A 24,741-nucleotide genomic window follows, 5' to 3' on the forward strand; every position below is an offset into this window, starting at 1 on the left:
TGCTGAGGGTCCTGTATTCCTAGAGTCTTAAGAGGGTTCCCGTGGGCTAAGTTATGCAGACCCCCACGATCCACTTCCAGGGGCTGCCCTCATAATCCTGTTTGAGGCAGACATTGCCTCAGCCTTAAAGTGTCCTTGAATTGTGCTCCTAAGGGTGTCCCTGCTCTTCTGATGTCCTGCCTGCCAGGACCCTCTTCACTGTCTTGATCCCAGCCATCCGCACACTCTCTCTCACCTGCCTGCTTGCTGGCTCTGCTGCACTCATGACATTAGCAATTAGTTGCTAAGCCCTGCCCTTCTCCTGTCCTCGTTTGTCATCTTTGGCTATAGGACTCCTGTGCCGTCAATGGTCCCAAGTCAGTTCTTTAGACTTTGGCATGTTAGAAGTTAAAATGACTACTGTGTCATGCTCTAGTCATGTGGGAGACTGGAGAACACAGAAGCTAAAAGCACAGGCTTGGAAGTCAGATTTCCTGGGTGTAGGTACTGGTTGCCATTTGCCAGCTGCAAAATAGTGGCAAATTTTCTCTGTGATTAAATTTTCATATGGGAACAGGATGGGAACTTCTTCCCAGTCACGGCTGTAGTAAACTTCTCTTTTCTGTAACCTACTTTTATTTTTCTTGGCTCTATCTTGCCTTTCTGGTTGTTTTATATTAATAACTCTTCTTCTATCTTGCTTACCTAATGTTGTGTTCACCTCATTTCTTTTTACAGGAATATCTCAATTAACATTATCCTGCATAACCATCCCTTCAGGCTTGTTAACCAAAAAAGCATCTGTTTTGTGAACAATACCACACCATACCATGTGCTGCCCAATTTAGGGCATATTGGCTATATTTGTTTCCTGTTTCTTCTATAACAAATTGCTGCACACATAAAGGCTTAAAACCACAGAATGTATTATCTCACAGTTCTTCAAGTTGTATGTGCCAAAGAAGTCTCAGGGACATAACATCAAGGTGTCAGAAGAGGTGCGTTCCTTCTGGAATCCCTTGGAAGAATCTGTTTCTTTGCCTCTTCCAGCTTCTAGAGGCATCTGGAATGCCCTAGCTTGTGGCCTCTCCCTTCATCTTCAAAGCTCATCACCCAACCTGTGTTTATGTCATTACATCTCTCTCTGACCTTGATTCTTCTGACTGCTTCCTCTGAGGACCCCTGTGATTGCATTAGGTCCACCTGGATAATTCAGGATAATCTTCCTATATCAAGAGCCTTAATTTAGTCACCTCAGCAAAGTCCTTTTTTTCACCAAAGATGATATATTTATAGGTTTTGGGGACTAGGACATAGATGTCTTTGGGCCAGGTGTGGGGGCATTATTCAGTCTGCCAACTTGTCAAACCATTTGTTTTATTTACCTAAGGTAGTGTTCATGTTACATCCTTCCCCTCAGGACAGTCTTAGATTCACAGAAAATTATTTGCTTTTCAAAGAATAAAAAACTAGTAATATGGCATTATTTCAATGACTAAAGTGTTTGCTAGATATTAAAATTTAATTATTGCTACAATCTGGCAGGTGAGCATCAGGAGAATGTAGGTTATGCTCTAGGCCTGGCTGTGCCCACCACTTGAGTAATACTAACCAATGGGCAGATTATAAAGACATCAGCCAGCAAGCATTTGATTCCCTATGTTATGAATTGAGCATGTGGGAACCCATAAGGTTTACATCATGATGCCTCTACTAGCCTTATTCAGTTAACTCCACACAAAGCCCCACAGCTGAATGAGAGGGGCCTGTGTCTTTTTGCTCTGTTTACTGTATACAGTCATAACTTTTAGGAACATCTTTTAGGAAATTTGATTGCCCCAGAAGGCCCAGGATGAGATAATCTCCACGCATTTTCCCATTTGTGGAATCTATTCCTTTTTTTATTTTAGAGCATGTTTTTGGCCAAGGCACCAAAAAGAAAAATGTAACTAATTCCTCCCTAACTCCACCTCTGCTTCATCTGAGACTAGGCTTCTTGATTCCTGCTATTTAATAAAGAACTCCAGAAGATCTCTTAGACCACTGATCTGACCCAGGTTTTTGATGTACATCTGGTGGCTTCCAGGAAATAAGCATTAGAGAAAGTATCTAACAAATGAACTAAGTTATTGAAATATGGACTGCAGACAGAATAACTTCTTGCTCACTTTTTTCCTGGGGACCTAGAAAACTTTTCTCTGAATTTGTAGAGACACAAGGTTTTCCAGGGAAGCCAGTTGCATGAAGTATGGTGCTCACTTTTGTATAATACCTGGTCCAGAGGATGGGGTTTGAGACGTGATATTGGGAAATAAGAGAACAGAAAAATACCTATTTCTGCCACAAGCCAACCCTTTAGATTATCTACATGGAAAGAGCGGAATAGAAAGACTTCAGTAATTAATAAGAAGATTCAATTACAAAACTTGATAATCACATGTGATCTAAAAAAACAAACCTAACTCGCAGATACAGAGAACAGATAGGTGGCTGCCAGAGCTGCAGGATGGGGTGGGCAAAACTGGTGAAGAGGGTCAAAAATACAAACCTCCAGTTATATACAAATAAATATATATAAAAAAAGTAAAATAAATAAAACTGAATGCCTATATGAAAGCTGCTAAGGAGTACATCCTAAAAGTTCTCATCACAAGAGAAAAAAATGTGTAACTGTGTGCTGATGGATGTTAACTAGACTTAACTATGATCATTTCACAGTATATATTGTAGAGAAAATGGAAGTTGCCATGGCCAGGATCCTCACCTGAACTTAATCTACTTGATGATATAATTGGCCTACTGCTAGGCTAATGCTTACACACCCACAGGCAAAAGCCAATATTGCCTGAGCTGCTGTATAAAGAGCCCCTCCCAATGCTTGGGGCAGAACAGAGGCTGGAGGTGAAGACAGGCCCTCCAGACCCTTGGAGCAGAGAGCAGAACCTGGAGCAGGGCCAAGCCTGGAGGAGAGAGCACGGGAGAGCCAGGAGCGGAGGCAAGGGCTGCAAAGCTCCGAGAGGCCTGGAGGCAGAGACCAGCTTGCTGCCTGCAGACTGCTCTGGAGGTGGATGGGACTCTATCTAGCTCTTGACCTGCCATCATGAGAATAAAGGTTGGTATGAACCCTTTTACCCCCATGATTCCTTGTCATTTTCCAGTCTCATTGAATCCAGAGTGAACTTGCCCAGGATTGAAACCCTCAGGAGAGACAATATCAGTATTGAATCATTAAGTTATACACCTGAAATTTATATAATGTTATATGTCAGGGATATCTCAATTTTTTAAAAATGTGATTTTTAGATTTTTTCCCCCAACATTTTCTATTTCAGAAAATTGTACTCAAGTGTGAGGTGTCAGCAGCACTATAATAAGAATGATATGGGAGTACTTGTGAAAAAGGAAGCTTCCTGGTTCAAGGCACCTGTACTTCTGGAAGCAGGTGTGGGGAATTTTAAGTTATTCTGACTCAAGTTAAAGTTTGACATGCCCTGGTTTAAGGGAAGTTGTGTGGTTGTGAAGGTAGACAACTGAGCTTGAATTTTTTATTAAATGATGATTTCCTCACCTGCTTCAGTGAAATATTTGTGAAATTTGTACAACAAAAACAGTTGTTAAATAATGGTAATGTTTCCACTTCAGATAAAATCCTTAATTGCCACAATTTATGTCAGCACCGAAGATGGTTTTCCCAGTTTGAAATAACCTCAGTAATTCTCTACGAACATATCAAATCAATCTGTTAGGGTCTACTGAATGTGAACCCAATAGAAAATAGGATAAAAATATGGAAAACATAAAAAACAAGGTAATTTAAAAAGCACTTTATAATTCATTAGTGTTTACATAATACTACCAATACTGATAATAATGGCATTCATTAGTAATGATATTTATTTGCCTATAGATTATTAATCATTTTCTAGCTTTACCTTATGTAGTTCTTACAAACTCAGGAGGTAAAAAGTATCAATACCAACATTTTTATAAAGAAATTAAATCTAAAGGATTGTAACTAAATTCTCAGTGTCCCGTAACTGCTAATTCATGGAGCTTATATTAAAATCCAGACGTATGTGACTCCAGATTCTATAGTCTTACCCAGTGCATTGGACAGTTCCAGATAAATTTCCATTTTTGAGAGCCACATGACATATATTAAGGCTCTACCTTTGGTGGGGACAGACTGAGGAACAGGAGTCCCTGTTGAAAAATGAGTACCCTAAGGCCAGGTGGTTTGGAATTCAGGACAAGTTTGATAGTGATTAAGTCGAATCTAGAATTACGATGACATTATAATACATCAAGTTGAAAGCTTAATGTAAGGACCCAGATAGGAACAAAAAATGAGATCAGAAGTCGGGAGCATAAAAATACTAATTAGAATGGGACAAAGATGTGAAGAATGGGTTGGAGCTCAGGGCTCAGATGAAAGGCTGTATTCTCTGAGAACTACAAAAGAGTTAAATAGTAGCCCTGGGCTAGACTATGTAGACCTGAATGATGGGGAAAAGTCTTGGGCTTCAGAGTTATTACAGAATGAGGTTGTTTTTACCTGGGTGTTTGCTTATTCTCTATTTGCTCAGGTAATGAGAAGAAGAGAGGTCTATTTTGAAAACTGATTATTATTGTTAGAGTCACACTGTATCTTTCCTTCTCACCTCAGACTTTCCTTCTTTTTAATGCTCTCCAGAGCACTGATGTCCTGCAGTTTGGAGGGCTGTCTCTGTGTAACTGGAATTAGAAACAAACCGGTGTGGAGCATCTTATTAAGTATGGCAAGAAGTTAGAGAATCCACTGTTCTGTATGGAAGTGATTGAACTGTGTAGGTTTACAGCCCAACATAAGGTCATGTCTGAAAATCAAACACTGCTGTTCACATTCCAAATGAGAGTGTTATTCAGTAGATTATCCAAAGATGAAAATTAAAACAGCTTTGTGGCTTTTTTGCTGCAAATGCACATGAAGCTGTTAGAAGTGGTGGGTAACCAAGGCTGTTTGGGCAGGGGTCTCCCCCAGTTGTTTTGCACATCTTCAGTCATTGGGGTGTGACAGGTGGACCTTAAAAAAATCACGGGAAATGAAGAGGAATAAACTAATTTTTCCTCGTTGTATAAATAGGTACAAAACAAGTAAAAAGGCATAATAACAAGTAAATAGCACATATCCACATGCAGAGAAGTTGAGCTTTATAGAGTGACTACTCAACAGCTCATTCCAAATGACTTGCGATTTTTTACAAAGATTTAAGAATTTGTTTTAACTACCTTAAATTCATACACAAGCAGGTAGAGGATACAATAATGAATTAAATACAAAACAAAAAAAAACCTGAGTCTGAGAGAAGACTTCGTACACTCTGCTGCCCTGGCTGGGAACCCCCTCCCTGTTCTACCCCCACTGCTTCTCTTCCAAATCTCACTCTCCATTTAGATGTTTCTGACTCCAGGATGGCTTCTGGACTCTCTGGGCATTGGTAGGTTTTTTCCCCCACTTGTATTGTGCAATTACATATTTACAGGTACAGATAAATATGTATACACAAATAATGCATAATGTAGTATATATAATACATATTATAAATAACATGTATTATTACATATGTAATATATGAAATATACATAGCATCTCGGCTTATCTCCCACTAGACCTTGGGGAGCAGGTGGCCCCAGGGCTTCCATCCCCAAGTCCTGTTCACAATGATACCCTTTAACACTCAGTACAGACCTAAACTATAGGAGCTGCTCCAGAAATATCCAATAAATATGGGAAGGAAACCAGATCATTTCCCTCTTTTATTGGTTAAAGAAAATGAGATAAGAAGTCACACTGTATCTGAAGACAGTAGGAGAGATTGTCAGAACAAATAAAGGAACAGAGGTACACGTTTTCAGAAAAGGGTAAAAGGAAAAAAAATCTAGCAGAAGAGCTGTGGCTGCTATTAGCTCTTATAAAATTTCATTTCCCATTATGTAACACTGGTCAGTGTGCTCAATGATGTCGTTGCCTCCAAGTGAGAGGCTCCGCATGTTACCGAGTGGAGGCAATGACCTTGAGAGAAGCTCTATGGACGGCAACAGAGAGCGTTCCACAGCTCCCTGAGCGTGCCACACCGCCCGTGCACAGAGAGTCCTGCTGCCCTCCTTGTCATCCAGCAGGGATATTTTCCTCTTCCGGAGCTTGGGGGCTTAAAAATGTGCTCAAGATTTCAGGCAGGTCAGTTTGCAAATGATGTTTCAACATAACCACATCAATGTCTAAAAATAACATTCATCTAAAGCTGGACAATATTGGAATGAGTGAAAAGAAGTTGAAACATGAGAATCAAGGGCAAATAATGATTTGGGAACATCAAATTACAGAGCTGATACCCGGGCCCTGGGTTTCCTGTCGGCTGGGTGGATTCATCAAGGAATTTACATTTACGTGGTTTGGAAATCATTACAGCTATCTCCTCTCTCTCAATTTTGATATTTACTTTCTATGAATTGAATAACTAGGAGACTTGGTCTTTGAATTAGGGGAAAAAACTAAGTTAGCATCTTTGTGATAGTTTTTAAAACTGTCCACAGATTTTTTTGACTCTGTTCTCATCAAGAATAAGGACCCGTGTTTCCTCTCCTTAACTCCGGCGGGCTATGGCTGCCTCAACCAACGGAGCATGGTTTCTCAAGCTGGGCGCTATTGACATATTGGGCCACAGATTCTTCTCTGTGGAGGGCAATTCTGTGCGTTGTGCAGTATATCGCAGCATCCGTGGGCCAGTAGGCCCCCAGCCCCCAGCTGTGCAAAGCAGAATTGTGTTCAGACACCACCAAACAAATTGCAGCAACCAAAATTGCCCCTAGTTGAGAACCACTGCAAAAGGCTGGAAATGAGGCTACAGGACTCCTGGAACCGGGTCGTTAAAGGCCACTCAGCATTTTTTTGTTTCTCTCCAGACACTCATCCTGGAAGAAATCAATTGCTATGAAAACCCAACTATCCTCAAACTGCCGTGCTGGAGAGGCCATATTCTGGGTGACAATTCCAGCAGAGCCCAGGTGATGGCCCCAGCTGAATCGTACGCAAATTCTTGACCCAAAAAAGCTGTGAAATAATAAAATTGTTCTTTCACCCCATGACTTTTGGGGGAGAGGGCATATTAACACAGAACGGTAATTGAAACAGAATCACTGGAAAATGGGGAAGAATAAAGTTTACTGAAGACACAGGTTTTATTTAAGTTGTATATATATTTAAGTTTGTCCAATGAGCAGCAGATACACAAGCATCCATGACCCTGAATGCTCAGCACTCTGTTATTTGAGTGTGTTCTCGTGGTATGCTGAGAAAATAAGAACTGGCATCCTAAATTTGTTCGAACCACACCCCCTCCCTTTTTTTTTCCTCAAGAGAAAATATTTTAAAGATGTAAGAGTTAAAGAAAACATCTGGTTTATGGGAAAATTATAAGAACATGCTTTTTCCTCCACCTCCTACTGCTCCCTCTGTGCAGCATTAGCCGCTTCTCAGACCTTAGCAACGAGATCAATAACAACAGGCTAACACAATTTCTCTTCAGGGAGGGCAGCTTGTGTCGGCTTTTACTTTATTAAGAAAGAACAACATGTGTGAAAGGATAGCATCCTGCAAGGAGGGAAGAGTTGGGGGAATGCAGGAAAGAGGGCAAGGCAGTTTCGTAAACATGCTGAATTGAAGGAATTAGGATCACACCCCGAAATGGCAAGAAAATGAATGTTTGCTTTTTCTGGCTTATTACTTACTTAGTGATACTTCAGCACTTTCTGAAAGATAAATGCCTTGGCTATGGTTCTATCAGTCTCTGCTTTATATAATTTTACAAAGAGGAATGCCCAGATGTTAAAATATTTGTTCTCTTTTCATGTACAACTTATTTCATTTTCGACTCAAAATGGAATGACCCTCCAAGGGAAGCTTTGAAGCCCAGAGATTGCTTGGTGTTTGTCCCGGCACTGGCTCTGTGATAAGTTCTTGGAGTATTTTCATTATTTTACGAAACGGCCCCCTCGGTATTTTGAAATGAAATAATTTGTCCCCTTTCACCTTGTTCAAGAGGGTCAAGATGAAATATTTGCAACCTCAAATCTTCCACACTGGCCCATTTTCCCTTCAGTTTCCAAAACTGAAGGGAAAAAGCAACTCATGCTGGGAGTGGGCTGGTCATTTGCCCGTTGACCCTCGGATGCATTTCTGACCTTCCCCTGCTTTGCCCACTACTGCAGGGCTGACCCTGCCAAGATACCTTTTCCACGCTCCTTTGCCACCTGCTCTGGCGTAAACCAGCCAGCAGGAGGCACTGGAAAGATTGACCGATGGGAGGAGGGAGGAAGGAGCCAGAGAACCTTCTGGACTTTGCTTTGGAGGCATTTCCTGCGTGGTCCCAGCTGTCCAGGCAGCCCTAGCCATGGATCAGGTTTCAATCTAGCTCTGCTAAATCTCTCCTCCTATGGCGCTTGCAGCCCCTGGGCTAGTAGTGGCTCATATTTCCAACATTAAATTTCATCTAATGAACATGGCGTAGATTTTGTTTTTCTCCCGGGACCTTTGTTAATGCAGGGAGAACCTAGTTCCAAGTGAAACCCAGCTTGAGATCTAGATATCATATGCTATTTTGATAGAAGCAAAAAAAGCAGAAAAACCTTTGTATGTTTCTTTTTATTGATTAACTTTACAGTTTAGGTCAGAGAGCTTTTAGGTTAATATAACATAAAATTCTAAAGAAAAGAAAAGCTAATTTATAATGAGGGAAAGCAGGTCAGTGATTGCCTTGGGCCAGAGATGGGTGAGATTAACTGCAAAGGGCCATGCTGGAACTTTTTCTTTTTTCTTTTTTCTTTTTTTTTTTTTTTTTGAGAGTTTTATTTCTTCTTTTTCTTTTTTTTTTCTTTTTTTTTTTTTTAATAATTATTTTTTATTGAAGGGTAGTTGACACACAGTATTACATTACATGAGTTTCAAGTGTACAACACAGTGGTAGAACATTTATATACATAATTCTAAGTTCCAGCTATCACCCTACCAGGCTGTTACAATATCTTGACTATATTCCTTATGCTATACATTACATCCCGGTTACTAATTTATTTTACCATTGGAAGTCTGTCCTTTTTTTTTTTTTTTTTTTTTTTTTTGTGAGGGCATCTCTCATATTTATTGATCAAATGGTTGTTAACGACAATAAAATTCTGTATAGGGGAGTCAATGCTCAATGCACAATCATTATTCCACCCCAAGCCTAATTTTTGTCAGTCTCCAATCTTCTGAGTCATAACAAACAAGTTTTTACATGTAGAACAAATTCTTACATAATGAATAAGTTACATAGTGAACAGTACAAGGGCAGTCATCACAGAAACTTTCGGTTTTGCTCATGCATTATGAACTATAAACAGTCAGTTCAAATATGAATACTCATTTGGTTTTTATACTTGATTTATATGTGGATACCACATTTCTCTCTTTATTATTATTATTTTTAATAAAATGCTGAAGTGGTAGGTAGATACAAGATAAAGGTAGAAAACATAGTTTAGTGTTGTAAGAGAGCACATGTAGATGATCAGGTGTGTGCCTGTAGACTATGTGTTAATCCAAGCTAGACCAGGGCAATAAAACATCCACGTATGCAGAAGATTTCTCTCAGAACGGGGGGGTGAGGTTCTAAGCCTCACCTCTGTTGATCCCCAATTTCTCACCTGATGGCCCCCCTGCGACTGTGCCTGTCTTAGGTTGTTCCTCCCTTGAGGAATCTTACCCGTCTCTGGCTAACCAGTCATCTTCCGGGGCCATACAGGGAAATGTGAAGTTGGTAAGTGAGAGAGAAGCCTTATTGTTTGAAAAGGTTAGCTTTTTACTTCTTTGCATATTTATGCCCTGTGGCTTCTATGCCCAGCATTTGTCTTGAGGTATCTTTACCACTTGGAAGAATTATGATACTCGGTAAATTTGATATGAGGCACGAATTCTATTTAAGGGTTGTAATTAGGAAGGAAGAAGAAAAGCTATAGAAGTAGCAGGCGGAAGAAAACATGGGAAGATTGATTATTTCTTTGATATATCTTCTTGTAGAGTAACTTCAGCATGTATAGGTTTTAAGCTACTACTTAAATTGCACACACACATTAACATAATAGGAGTATAGATACATAACCAAAGCATATCTGTAATTACCAGCCATCTGCAGTGTAACCAAGAAAACCAGTTAGGCACCTTAGGCATTTGTGAAAACTTATCTATGATATGGTGGATATTGTCCAAATGAACTTGAACAGTCTGAGAGAAATCAGACAAATTAAAACAACCCATTCCTGGGGACTGTTCACATGCCATATGTTCTTTTAACAATAAATAGTTTGTAGTTGTAAGACTTTGGAGCGCTACAATTTGCACTTCTCCAAATTCTTGGTTGAGTTCCAACAGTATAGATCCAGTCCAATTTTGTTGTTTTACTGTATGCACAGGCCAGCTTAGATATCTCCTTCCTCATTCCCATGGCAGGTCCAGGAACTGGTGGGATGAGTGCATCTACAGCTGTAGCAGTGCGTGGATCTTTGTTGGGGTTTTTTGATGATCATCTTCTGGCATGAGTCTTCCAGAGGGTGCAGATGTTGGAAGTTCTTTTTCATATCGTATCTTAGTTCATTTTCGGGGTAGCCCAATTAGGCTTTGATCCTCTGTATAAACACAAACAGACCCTTTGCCTACACTTTTATATGCCCTTTATACCCTTGTGTAGAACTCGTTGGAGGTTACCACACAGGAACTGCCCTTTTTTTTTTTTTTTTTTTTTTTTTTTGCTATCACTAATCTACACTTACATGACGAATATTATGTTTACTAGGCTCTCCCCTATACCAGGTCTCCCCTATAAACCCCTTTACAGTCACTGTCCATCAGCATAGCAAAATGTTGTAGAATCACTACTTGCCTTCTCTGTGTTGTACAGCCCTCCCTTTTCTCCTACTCCCCCATGCATGTTAATCTTAATACCCCCCTACTTCTCCCCCCCTTATCCCTCCCTACCCACCCATCCTCCCCAGTCCCTTTCCCTTTGGTACCTGTTAGTCCATTCTTGAGTTCTGTGATTCTGCTGCTGTTTTGTTCCTTCAGTTTTTCCTTTGTTCTTATATTCCACAGATAAGTGAAATCATTTGGTATTTCTCTTTCTCCGCTTGGCTTGTTTCACTGAGCATAATACCCTCCAGCTCCATCCATGTTGCTGCAAATGATTGGATTTGCCCTTTTCTTATAGCTGAGTAGTATTCCATTGTGTATATGTACCACATCTTCTTTATCCATTCATCTATTGATGGACATTTAGGTTGCTTCCAATTCTTGGCTATTGTAAATAGTGCTGCAATAAACATAGGGGTGCATCTGTCTTTCTCAAACTTGATTGCTGCATTCTTAGGATAAATTCCTAGGAGTGGAATTCCTGGGTCAAATGGTAAGTCTGTTTTGAGCATTTTGATGTACCTCCATACTGCTTTCCACAATGGTTGAACTAACTTACATTCCCACCAGCAGTGTAGGAGGGTTCCCCTTTCTCCACAGCCTCGCCAACATTTGTTGTTGTTTGTCTTTTGGATGGCAGCCATCCTTACTGGTGTGAGGTGATACCTCATTGTAGTTTTAATTTGCATTTCTCTGATAATTAGCGATGTGGAGCATCTTTTCATGTGTCTGTTGGCCATCTGTATTTCTTTTTTGGAGAACTGTCTGTTCAGTTCCTCTGCCCATTTTTTAATTGGGTTATTTGTTTTTTGTTTGTTGAGGCGTGAGAGCTCCTTATATATTCTGGACGTCAAGCCTTTATCGGATGTGTCATTTTCAAATATATTCTCCCATACTGTAGGGATCCTTCTTGTTCTATTGATGGTGTCTTTTGCTGTACAGAAGCTTTTCAGCTTAATATAGTCCCACTTACTCATTTTTGCTGTTGTTTTCCTTGCCCGGGGAGATATGTTCAAGAAGAGGTCACTCATGTTTATGTCTAAGAGGTTTTCGCCTATGTTTTCTTCCAAGAGTTTAATGGTTTCATGGCTTACATTCAGGTCTTTGATCCATTTTGAGTTTACTTTTGTATATGGGGTTAGACAATGGTCCAGTTTCATTCTCCTACATGTAGCTGTCCAGTTTTGCCAGCACCACCTGTTGAAGAGACTGTCATTTCGCCATTGTATGTCCATGGCTCCTTTATCAAATATTAATTGACCATATATGTCTGGGTTAATGTCTGGATTGTCTAGTCTGTTCCATTGGTCTGTGGCTCTGCTCTTGTGCCAGTACCAAATTGTCTTGATTACTATGGCTTTATAGTAGAGCTTGAAGTTGGGGAGTGAGATCCCCCCTACTTTATTCTTCTTTCTCAGGATTGCTTTGGCTATTCGGGGTCTTTGGTGTTTCCATATGAATTTTTGAATTATTTGTTCCAGTTCATTGAAGAATGTTGCTGGTAGTCTCATAGGGATTGCATCAAATCTGTATATTGCTTTGGGCAGGATGGCCATTTTAACGATATTAATTCTTCCTAGCCACGAGCATGGGATGAGTTTCCATCTGTTAGTGTCCCCTTTAATTTCTCTTAAGAGTGACTTGTAGTTTTCAGAGTATAAGTCTTTCACTTCTTTGGTTAGGTTTATTCCTAGGTATTTTATTTTTTTTGATGCAATTGTGAATGGAGTTGTTTTCCTGATTTCTCTCTCTGTTGGTTCATTGTTAGTATATAGGAAAGCCACAGATTTCTGTGTGTTGATTTTGTATCCTGCAACTTTGCTGTATTCCGATATCAGTTCTAGTAGTTTTGGGGTGGAGTCTTTAGGGTTTTTTATGTACAGTATCATGTCATCTGCAAATAGTGACAGTTTAACTTCTTCTTTACCAATCTGGATTCCTTGTATTTCTTTATTTTGTCTGATTGCCGTGGCTAGGACCTCCAGTACTATGTTAAATAACAGTGGAGAGAGTGGGCATCCCTGTCTAGTTCCCGATCTCAGAGGAAATGCTTTCAGCTTCTCGCTGTTCAATATAATGTTGGCTGTGGGTTTATCATAGATGGCCTTTATTATGTTGAGGTACTTGCCCTCTATTCCCATTTTGCTGAGAGTTTTTAACATGAATGGATGTTGAACTTTGTCAAATGCTTTTTCAGCATCTATGGAGATGATCATGTGGTTTTTGTCTTTCTTTTTGTTGATGTGGTGGATGATGTTGATGGACTTTCGAATGTTGTACCATCCTTGCATCCCTGGAATGAATCCCACTTGGTCATGGTGTATGATCCTTTTGATGTATTTTTGAATTCGGTTTGCTAATATTTTGTTGAGTATTTTTGCATCTACGTTCATCAGGGATATTGGTCTGTAGTTTTCTTTTTTGGTGGGGTCTTTGCCTGGTTTTGGTATTAGGGTGATGTTAGCTTCATAGAATGAGTTTGGGAGTATCCCCTCCTCCTCTATTTTTTGGAAAACTTTAAGGAGAATGGGTATTATGTCTTCCCTGTATGTCTGATAAAATTCCGAGGTAAATCCATCTGGCCCGGGGGTTTTGTTCTTTGGTAGTTTTTTGATTACCTCTTCAATTTCATTGCTGGTAATTGGTCTGTTTAGATTTTCTGTTTCTTCCTGGGTCAATCTTGGAAGATTATATTTTTCTAGGAAGTTGTCCATTTCTCCTAGGTTTCCCAGCTTGTTAGCATATAGGTTTTCATAGTATTCTCCAATAATTCTTTGCATTTCCGTGGGGTCCGTCGTGATTTTTCCTTTCTCGTTTCTGATACTGTTGATTTGTGTTGACTCTCTTTTCTTCTTAATAAGTCTGGCTAGAGGCTTATCTATTTTGTTTATTTTCTCGAAGAACCAGCTCTTGGTTTCATTGATTTTTGCTATTGTTTTATTCTTCTCCATTTTATTTATTTCTTCTCTGATCTTTATTATGTCCCTCCTTCTGCTGACCTTTGGCCTCATCTGTTCTTCTTTTTCCAATTTCGATAATTGTGACATTAGACCATTCATTTGGGATTGCTCTTCCTTTTTTAAATATGCTTGGATTGCTATATACTTTCCTCTTAAGACTGCTTTTGCTGTGTCCCACAGAAGTTGGGGCTTAGTGTTGTTGTTGTCATTTGTTTCCATATATTGCTGGATCTCCATTTTGATTTGGTCATTAATCCATTGATTATTTAGGAGCGTGTTGTTAAGCCTCCATGTGTTCGTGAGCCTCTTTGCTTTCTTTGTACAGTTTATTTCTAGTTTTATGCCTTTGTGGTCTGAAAAGTTGGTTGGTAGGATTTCAATCTTTTGGAATTTTCTGAGGCTCTTTTTGTGGCCTAGTATGTGGTCTATTCTGGAGAATGTTCCATGTGCACTTGAGAAGAATGTATATCCCGCTGCTTTTGGATGTAGAGTTCTATAGATGTCTATTAGGTCCATCTGCTCTACTGTGTTGTTCAGTGCTTCCGTGTCCTTACTTATTTTCTGCCCAGTGGATCTATCCTTTGGGGTGAGTGGTGTGTTGAAGTCTCCTAGAATGAATGCATTGCAGTCTATATCCCCCTTTAGTTCTGTTAGTATTTGTTTCACATATGCTGGTGCTCCTGTGTTGGGTGCATATATATTTAGAATGGTTATATCCTCTTGTTTGACTGAGCCCTTTATCATTATGTAGTGTCCTTCTTTATCTCTTGTTACTTTCTTTGTTTTGAAGTCTATTTTGTCTGATATTAGTACTGCAACCCCTGCTTTCTTCTCACTGTTGTTTGCTTGAAATATGTTTTTCCATCCCTTGACTTTTAGTCTGTACATGTCTTTGGGTTTGAGGTGAGTTTCTTGTAAGCAGCATATAGATGGGTCTTGCTTTTTTATCCATTCTGTTACTCTGTGTCTTTTGATTGGTGCATTCAACCCATTAACATTTAGGGTGACTATTGAAAGATATGTACTTATTGCCATTGCAGGCTTTAAATTCGTGGTTACCAAAGGTTCAAGGTTAGCCTCTTTAGTATCTTACTGCCTAACTTAGCTTGCTTATTGAGCTGTTATATACACTGTCTGGAGATTCTTTTCTTCTCTCCCTTCTTGTTCCTCCTCCTCGATTCTTCATATGTTGGGTGTTTTGTGCTGTGCTCTTTCTAGGAGTGCTCCCATCTAGAGCAGTCCCTGTAAGATGTTCTGTAGAGGTGGTTTGTGGAAAGCAAATTCCCTCAGCTTTTGTTTGTCTGGGAATTGTTTAATCCCACCGTCATATTTGAATGATAGTCGTGCTGGATACAGTATCCTTGGTTCAAGGCCCTTCTGTTTCATTGTATTAAATATATCATGCCATTCTCTTCTGGCCTGTAGGGTTTCTGTTGAGAAATCTGACGTTAGCCTGATGGGTTTCCCTTTATAGGTGACCTTTTTCTCTCTAGCTGCCTTTAACACTCTTTCCTTGTCCTTGATCTTTGCCATTTTAATTATTATGTGTCTTGGTGTTGCCCTTCTTGGATCCTTTCTGTTGGGGGTTCTGTGTATTTCCGTGGTCTGTTTGATTACTTCCTCCCCCAGTGTGGGGAAGTTTTCAGCAATTATTTCTTCTAAGATACTTTCCATCTCTTTGCCTCTCTCTTCTTCTTCTGGGACCCCTATAATACGGATATTGCTCCTTTTAGATTGGTCACACAGTTCTCTTAATATTGTTTCATTCCTGGAGATCCTTTTGTCTCTCTCTATGTCAGCTTCTATGCGTTCCTGTTCTCTGATTTCAATTCCATCAATGGCCTCTTGCATCCTATCCATTCTGCTTATAAACCCTTCCAGAGTTTGTTTCATTTCTGCGATCTCCTTTCTGGCATCTGTGATCTCTTTCCGGACTTCATCCCATTTTTCTTGCGTGTTTCTCTGCATCTCTGTCAGCATGTTTATGATTCTTATTTTGAATTCTTTGTCAGGAAGACTGGTTAGGTCTGTCTCCTTCTCTGGTGTTGTCTCTGTGATCTTTGTCTGCCTGTAGCTTTGCCTTTTCATGGTGATAGGAATAGTCTGCAGAACTGGGACGAGTGACGGCTGGAAGGACTTCCTTTCTTGTTGGTTTGTGGCCCTCCTCTCCTGGGAGAACAGCGGCCTCTAGTGGCTTGTGCTGCGCAGCTGCGCGCAGACAGGGTTTCTGCTTCCTGCCCGGCTGCTATGGAGTTAATCTCCGCTGTTGCTGTGGGCGTGGCCTGGCTCGGGCAGCTACTCCAAAATGGTGGAGTCGCGTTGGAGCAGGAGCTGCTGGGAGGCTATTTATCTCCGTAAGGGGCCTCCCTGCTCCCTGCAGCCCAGGGGTTAGGGTGCCCAGAGATCCCGGATTCCCTACCTCTGGATTAAGTGGCCCGCCCTGCCCCTTTAAGACTTCCAAAAAGCACCCGCCAAAACAAAACAACGACCACAAAAAAAAAACAAGAAAAAAAATTTTTTTAATTAAAAAAAAAAAAAAAATTTTAATTAAAAAAAAAAAAAGGTGGTCGTTCGTTTTTCTTTATTCTCCGGTGCCAGCCTCAGGCCTCTGCTCACCGGTCTTTCTGCCCTGTTTCCCTAATATTGGGGTCCCTGTCCCTTTAAGACTTCCAAAAAGCACTCGCCAAAACAAAGCAGCAAAAAAGCAAAAAAAAAAAAAAATGGTCTTGCGCTTTTCTTATGTCCTCTGTCGCCCAGCCTCCAGTGCCTGCTCACTGTTCTTGCTGCCCTGTTTTCCCAGTATCGAGGGCCCTGCACTCTGGCCCGGATGGCTGGGGCTGGGTGTTCGGCAGCCCTGGGCTCCGTCTCCCTCCCGCTCTGCCTGCTCTTCTCCCGCCGGGAGCTGGGGGGAGGGGCGCTTGGCTCCCGCGGGGCCGGGGCTTGTATCTTACCCCCTTCGCGAGGCGCTGGGTTCTCTCAGGTGTGGATGTGGTCTGGATATTGTCCTGTGTCCTCTGGTCTTTATTCTAGGAAGGGTTGTCTTTGTTATATTTTCATAGATATATGTGGTTTTGGGAGGAGATTTCCGCTGCTCTACTCACGCCGCCATCTTCCGCCCCCACCTCTGGAACTTTTTCTTATGAAAGGGATATCCAAATCATGAATCTTGTGGTGGTTATGTAGGTATATATATATATATATATACATTTGTCAAAAGTCATCAGTCTTTTCATTATACATGAAATGGGGCATTTTATTATGTGCAAATTATACTAGGGCTAATAGCAGCTAATATTGCCAAGATGTTGTCTGTGTATCATTTATTTCTAAGGCATTTCCCTAATCATTTCCTTTCTCTTACATTTATTAATTTGAGTACTACTGAAGAAGAACTATCTTTTCTCCCATATTTATTTATTTATTCCATTAGTTACCTACACCAGTATGGGCTCTGGGATGTTTATTTGTGGGTTAGAATCCAATTCTGTTGTAACATTTTTTTCCAGTTTTGGCCATTAAAAGCTCCTTCAGGTGGGCTCCTGTATTTTTTTACCAAGGCTCCCTGGCCTTTTTGAGCCCTTTCTTACTCTCTGGCCCCCCATGCTGTTCCTGGCTCACTTTATATGTATGGCGCCCAACTCTAGAATTATTCATTCCTGGAGGGGACCCTAGTTCTTTAGTTTGAATGTAGTGTTTTCATTATATTCAGTGAAATATAATGAAATAACATATTCGAGATAGTATCTGGGTAATAGGTATTCTCATTGTATTTAGGATGTCACTGCTCTGACCCTCAAAACACAGACTTAGATATTTTATGTATATATACTAATCTATATATATACACATATTGGTATTTTTTTAATCTACATGGACATATATTAAAAATCATGAGTTAATACTGCTGCCTTTCATTCTAATTTGATACTGTGGGCTTTATTTTATGCTTCCCTTTTTCTTTATTTATAAATCCCTTTCTAACACTGAGAAATGCTGCCTCTCATTATCTACAATCTGTTCACTTTTTGTTCAAGTACAGTGTAAACATAGTTTCAGAATTATTCAACATTACTCTTGCTTAAAAGCAAAAACAAAAATGTTCACTAACTAGATTACAATTTTTTGTACAGTTATTTTTGTCTTTAGTCTTATAGTATCCAGCCAAGATATAGTTTTCCAAGGTTACTTTGGGTAATTCTTTTTTGCCATACCTTCAATGTGGTTATGTTATTTATTTGTAACAGAGGTTCGGTGGCTAGTGTTTATATTCCATTTTGAGTTACCCTCCTGTCCCTGTTACTTTTAATTATTTGCTTAATTGGGAGGTATATGAAGGAAATATGAAACATGACTATGATTAGAAGACTCAGAGTTATATCAAAAGTTATGTTCAAGGAAGTGCTACCCCTTGTTGATTCCTGCTATCCTCTTCCCTTATCTCCATATTCCCAATTTTGTCCCAAAAACCCCTGTAGGTAACCAATATCTTAGTTTCTAGTTTATCTTTCTTGAATTTCTCCTTCAGGAACAAATAAAAAAGAAAATCATTAGTAGGCAAATGAGCAGGTATTTTATATTCCTTTCATATATAACATGTCACATACTATAGGCAATTTTGTACGCTTGACATTTTTTCACTTAAGAGTATGTTCTGGAAAGCACTCCATATTAGTACAAAGAGATCTTCCTCATCTTTAAAATTTTTCATAGCTGTTTAGCATTCTATTACATTATGCCTGGTAATTTTTATTGATTTTCATCTGCTGTAAAATTTACCTTGCTAGAGCCAGGTATTTTACTATTCCCATAAATGTTCTTGAGCTTCATACTGGGATGCAATTAAGTTACTCAGAAACAGTTTGGTCCTTTAGAATCTTGCTTTCAAGATTTGTTGGGCAGGAAGACTAAAGACAGACACTATTGGGCCAAGATCCATTGAGCATCTACCTAACAGCCAGGAAACATGGGCATGAACTGGCACAATTTCAGAACCAGTGGAGTCCTGGGAACTTTTACCTCTCACTGTTTCTGTGGTTCTCTCTTGGGATCTGGTAGTTTCCTTGCCTACATGCACTGAGCAGTGATCCTACTCTATGCCCAATGGAGGCACTGCAGGAACCCCATATTCTCTCTCTACACAGGTCTCTCCTCTTCATTTGCCATCCTGCCAATTCTGTCTTGGTTTCCCTAGACTCTTAACACCACCACCTCAGCTCAGGGTCTACCAGCCTTTGCCTATGCTCCCCTCTGTTCACCACAGCCTGAAAGCCCTCACACAGCAGTGAGATGAAGCAATTACATGGCTACCTTGTTTGTTGTCCATCTCTCAGGAATCATTGTCTTTCTTCATCTTTTGTCTAATACCTTGACTTTGTTTCATTTATTTTGTTCATTTTTTTTTTGTATTGTTTCAGGCAGAAGGGTAAATCTGGTCCCTGCTATTTCATCTTGGCTGGAAGTGATGTCTCCACTATTGTAAGTGAAATTGTTTTATTTTTAAAATTCCAATTGTTCATTGTGGCTCTCTATAAATAATTTAAATTTTTGTGAATTGACTATTCATTTGCAAAATAGCTAAACTTATTTAGCTGCAGTAGCTTTTAAATTTTTTCTTTGTAGATTTTCTTAAAGCTTTCTAAATAGATCTTCATGTTGTCTGTAAATAAAGACAGTTTTATTTCTTTCATTTACTTTTCTTGCCTTATCTGTGCTCTCTAGTACAGTGGTTAATAGAAATGGTGAGAGTGGATATCCTTGCCTTGTTCTTGATTTTTTGAAGAAAGCATCAGCATTTCACTTTCAAGTAAGATATTATCTGCAGTTCCCTTTCTTAGATTTTCTTTATCAGGTTGAGCTTCAAATTCTAGTTTTCTGTGAGGTTTTACCATGAATGGGGGATGAATTTTTCTGGATACTTCTTATTCATCTTTTAAGATAATCACGAGTTTTTTTTTCCTGTTAATTTGGTGATTTATGCTAAATGAAATTTTTATAATAGCTTTATTGAGGTATCATTCACATTCCACTGAAGTTCATAACTTTCCAGTGCACAATTCAGTGGGCTTTGGTATATTCATTATGTGGTGTGACCATTACCAGTAGGTAATTTCAAACTACTTTCCACTAATTGATTTATGAATGTTAACCCAACTTTGAATTCCTGAAAAAAAATTCACTTGGTCATGATGCATTATTGAATTTATAAATTGATTCGATTTGTTAATACTTCCTTAAGCATATTTGAATTTATCCTCATGAGAGATATTAGTCTATGACTTTCTTTTCATTTCGGTCCTAGCTATGGTATCTGAGTCATTCTGGCTTTGTAGAGTGAGTTTGGAAGTGTTTCTTTCTATTTTCTGAAATTGTTTGTGTGAAATTGGTATAGTATGTTCTTTCCTTTGAGAAATTTGATGGAATTCACTGATGCAAGTCATCAGAGCCTGAAGTTTCTTTGTGGGAATATTTTAATTACAGGTTCAACTGCTTTAATAGGTATCAGGCTCTTTGGTTACTCTCTTCCTTCTTGTGCCAGCTGTGCTTGTGGGTGTCTTCTGAGGAATTTGTATTTTCACATTTCAATTATCCCAAATATGTCACCATAAAATAATCCCTAATTGTGTTAGTCATTGAATACTGTGTTTTTAAAAAATTACCTCAAAACCTAGTGGGTTAAAATAGCAGTAATCACTATGTATCTACCTCTAATGGTTTCTGCAGCCCAAGAATTCAGGAGGGGCGTGGCTAGTTCTGGTTCAGGGTTTTCCCCCAGGTTGTGGCTGGATGTGGCTGGTCCTACAGTCACCTGATGTGGCACCGGGTTGGAGGCTCTGTTTCTGATGTGCTCACCCACACGGCTGGTGAGCTGGTGCTGTCTGGGCAGGAGGCCTCAGCTACTGCCTATCTTGGCCTCTTCACACACCTGCTTTGAGTTTCCTCAATATTGCAGTTGGCTTTCTTTAGAGACAGAGATTTAAGAGACTACGGTGGAAACTCTAATGTCTTTTTGGTCTAGCCTTAGGAGTCAAACACTGTCCCTTCTACATTTTACTATTAGGTCAGCCTGCGAGCTAAGCTGTGATTTGAAATATTGTCAAAAGGAGTCTTAGGCTTTATTCTTAAGTGTTAAATACTTAAGAATCAGCTTGATCCTTTGGAAATTTCCAGTTGTTTAATGTTAATGTTGCTGTTGTGAGTCTAAAGCTGTGGCTCACATGTTGCTGTTAGCCTCATGTGACTGTTTAAATTTAAGTTAGTTAATATTAAATACAATTAAAATTGGTTTTTTTTCAGTTCTCACCAGCCACTCTTTGAGTCCTGAAAGGCCACATGTGGCTTGTGGCTACTGTATTTGCATGATGCAAATGCAAAACTTTGCTGTAATTGCATCAAGTTCTATGGGACAGAGCTGGTCTAAAGGAGCCTTTACTCTAGGGCTAGTTTAGTCTTATTACTACACTGTCATCTTTCCTGGGTCTCTACTGAATGCCCTGGCACTCACGAAGGACTCTTCTCATTGGCTTGCCAGAACTCACCCCTGTCCCAGCAATGTGAGATCACTGGAAAATGACAAGTTTACAGATCTCCAATCTCTTTTGTCCAGCCTCATAGATTTTTGCTGTACATGTATGTGGCTTAGAATTCAGCTCAGACTCAAGAACCTAAGGTAGATTTGTGGAGTTATTTCTCTGCTTAGCTTCCTCCTTTCCAGAATTCTGCTCTCTGACCTCTGTTTTCTTGGCTCAGTCTGTCTCGGATTTCCCTCCCTGCACTGTGGTCTGGAATGTGCTTCTAGGCTGAAAGCTGGGGTGATTCCTTATCTCAAGAACCATGTCTTGCTATTTCCTATTGCCCAATATTTGAAAGTTGTTTCATGTATTTTTTTCTAGTTTTCTAGTTTTTATGGTGGGCAGACAAGTCCTGTCCCATGTACTCCAGCATGGCTAACCTCAGAAGTTTGTTCTTTCTTTTTGAAAATCATGGTAAAATAATATATATATATATATATATATATATATATATATATATATATATTTCATTTACTCTATTTTTAGATTTTTGGCATGTTGACATAATTGCACTTGGCTTATTTTTCAGCTTTCCTAACTGTTACTCTATAAAATACACTGTTTTATGATAATTGTTTTGCTTTTATTGCAGTAGAATGCTTGCATTTTGAGGACATTTTTATGTATGATCTTTTTTTGTTTATTTAAGTTTTTGAATTTGTAACATGTTAAACTCTGTCAAAACTCAACACCTTTTACAAGGAATTCAGTGAAATCTTTCACCCTTATCTGCTTCTGTTCACCCGCTTCCCGACCTCCAAGCAGGTCCCTAGTGTTCTTAGTTACTTCTGTATCTTTCTGGAGATACTTTATGTTTATTAAAGGTAATAAAAATATAGGGTCTTAATATTCTTTCTAAGTAGAATGTCTTGGAGATCTTTCTGTATGAGAAGATAATATAGAATGAGAAGCAGAAGCATTAAAATGATTCTAGGAAGAATGCTTTCCAGTAACTTTTCTCCTAAGTTACTCAAGTAATCCCTAAAGGGGAAAAGTGGAAATTTTAAATTTGAAAGACTGTGATAAATTGAGGAAAAGCTGTAGCATCTTTGAAACTTAAGAGACCATGATAAATTTGATATACAGGATACAGCTTCTCCACTCCTCCCTTGTCCTGACCCATTCCACCATCCCGATCAACAGGGTGGTGCTTCTAAAACACAAGAACACTGAGTGACCAAACCAGTGATGGAGGCAGTTCATCTCTTAGTAACTATATATGTCTCCTTGTTCCAGACATTTTTTCAGGTAACAATGTCACACAATAGTGGGATTAAAAAGTAGACCAAAGAACAGACAGAAAATAGAGCTGAGGTTAAAGTGTAGGTAGGGATGAAATGAAAAATGCAACTTGAGAAATCACCAGCATGGGTCAGAAATCTGGCTTTGCATATTTTGAAAAATGTTATTTGAGCATTTTTCAGCTCCTTAAGGTAAAACAGACCAGTGGCTCAGGAGATATGTAGCTGACTTTGGAGCAAAGCTATGACAGGAATTCCTCCTTAGGGTGCTACTTAAAGAAACACCTGACAGTAATGACCAATGTCTTTGTCAGCAGGCTTCACAAATCTACCTCTTTGGCCTTAGTAGGCATGGCTGGCTAATGACTGTCCTGTGTTTAATAATTAGCCTTTTGAAGTTGACATTTTTGCCTTCTGCTGAGTGCTGACTATCAAAAAGCCATTTAAAGGAAGAAGATCTGTTGATGGTAACATTGTGAAGGCACAGCACATGTCCAGTATTAGGGATCAGCTCCCAACAAGAGCAGGAGGTCCTAAAGGAGAGGATGAGAATGGATGATGTTTGGAAACCATAAACGGGACCCCTTTTCAGGTGAAAGCATATTTCAAATCAATCTGACCTGTTTACTGTGGCATGGGAAGAGAATTTTGAGAAGCATGTAATGAGGTGATAAAGGAAGGTTATTGTGCTTTGGGAAAATGACTGGAAAACTTTTATCTAGGGTAATTAAAATACAGACACATAAACACCATATGTTCACAAATTCAGCCTAAGTACAGAGGCATGATTGACACACACCAGGGTCAATAAGCTCACTCTTTGATTGAAGAGTGAGACCAGAATATGAGTAAAATAATGAAAACTGTTCTTCATGTAGATTTGAGTTTGAAGGAGGAATTCTATATGATTAGTGTTATGGTGAAGCAGAAAATGTCATTAATGTCAAAGAGATATCGATTGTGGTATAATCATACCATGGTAAACTACACAGCCACAAGTCACAGTGTGGACGCATCTCACAAATATCATGTCAAATGAAAGAAAGAAGCCAGATATGAAAGAATACAGATTTTAAAATTCCACCTATATGAAGATTAAGACTAAGTAAAACTTAACAAGAATATGAGAAATTAGGATCATGGCTAACTTTGAGGAGAAGGCTAGGTGTTTTGACTGATAAAAACACACAAATAGTATTTCTGGGGCTATGGGTAATATTCTCTTTCTAGATGTTGGTGGTGTTTCCTTTGAGAAATTCATTGTGTGACCCACTGAACTGCACAATTACGTTCTGTGTACATTTTTGTATGTGTGTTTTACTTAAAAACTAACCGGAAAGCTTTATTTTAAAAAGCAAATGGTCAAAAATATTATAAAACTCAGACTTTAAAATTTAACCTTTTCTTTACTTAAAAATAAAATATACAGTCATCCTACTGACAATGGGAAGCAAAGTTAACTATTTAACTGGAACTTTGAAGAATGGTCTACCAACATCCTCTTCCCCTAAAACAGGTATTATGAACAGAATGCCAACTACAAATAGTTTCTGGCTATAAATTGAGTCATTTCATTTTACTTGTATAGTTTTATGTATTTATGGGAAACTAGGTGTACTTCCAGAGTAAACATTAAGAGATGTATTTAGGACCCTTCATAAATGAAGAGGTTTTAGCTTTTGCTTATTGCTGTGTCTCCAGTGCTTAGAACAGTGCCTGGGAGGTAACAAGTGTTATGTAAATATCTGTTGATGACTGGCTTTGGAGGAAGACTAAATGCGTATTTGAATGTTTGGCTCTCCGAGAAGAAGATTATGATCTTACTAGGGTGCGGTCAACCCTCTTACTTCATGTCTATTAAATGCAGTGTTGCAATTGTAAATAAGTCTTAGCCTACTGTGTATTTTGTCACTCCAGTTGCCTTGGGAACTGAGATGAGGCAGGAAAAACAATATGAGCAAAGGCAAGGGTGTGGGATAGCATGGTAGTGTGGGGAAGAGTGAGTAAGGAGTTCC

At 39.3% G+C, this 24,741-nt stretch overlaps 1 long non-coding RNA gene across 2 annotated transcripts in view; it reads left to right on the forward strand.

Annotated features, from left to right (window-relative positions):
• Positions 1 to 2,935: 2,935 nt before the first annotated feature.
• LOC118912735 (uncharacterized) overlaps positions 2,936 to 24,741 on the forward strand; it is a 61,416-nt gene continuing 39,610 nt past the window's right edge. For both annotated transcript variants that reach the window (XR_008993690.1, XR_008993689.1), the window contains exons 1-2: positions 2,936 to 3,091; positions 19,332 to 19,392. This is a non-coding gene — a long non-coding RNA (uncharacterized LOC118912735). The remainder of the gene's footprint in view (positions 3,092 to 19,331; positions 19,393 to 24,741) is intronic.

The sequence above is a fragment of the Manis pentadactyla genome, chromosome 14 (genome assembly GCF_030020395.1).
Source record: "Manis pentadactyla isolate mManPen7 chromosome 14, mManPen7.hap1, whole genome shotgun sequence".
Lineage (NCBI taxonomy): Eukaryota > Metazoa > Chordata > Mammalia > Pholidota > Manidae > Manis > Manis pentadactyla.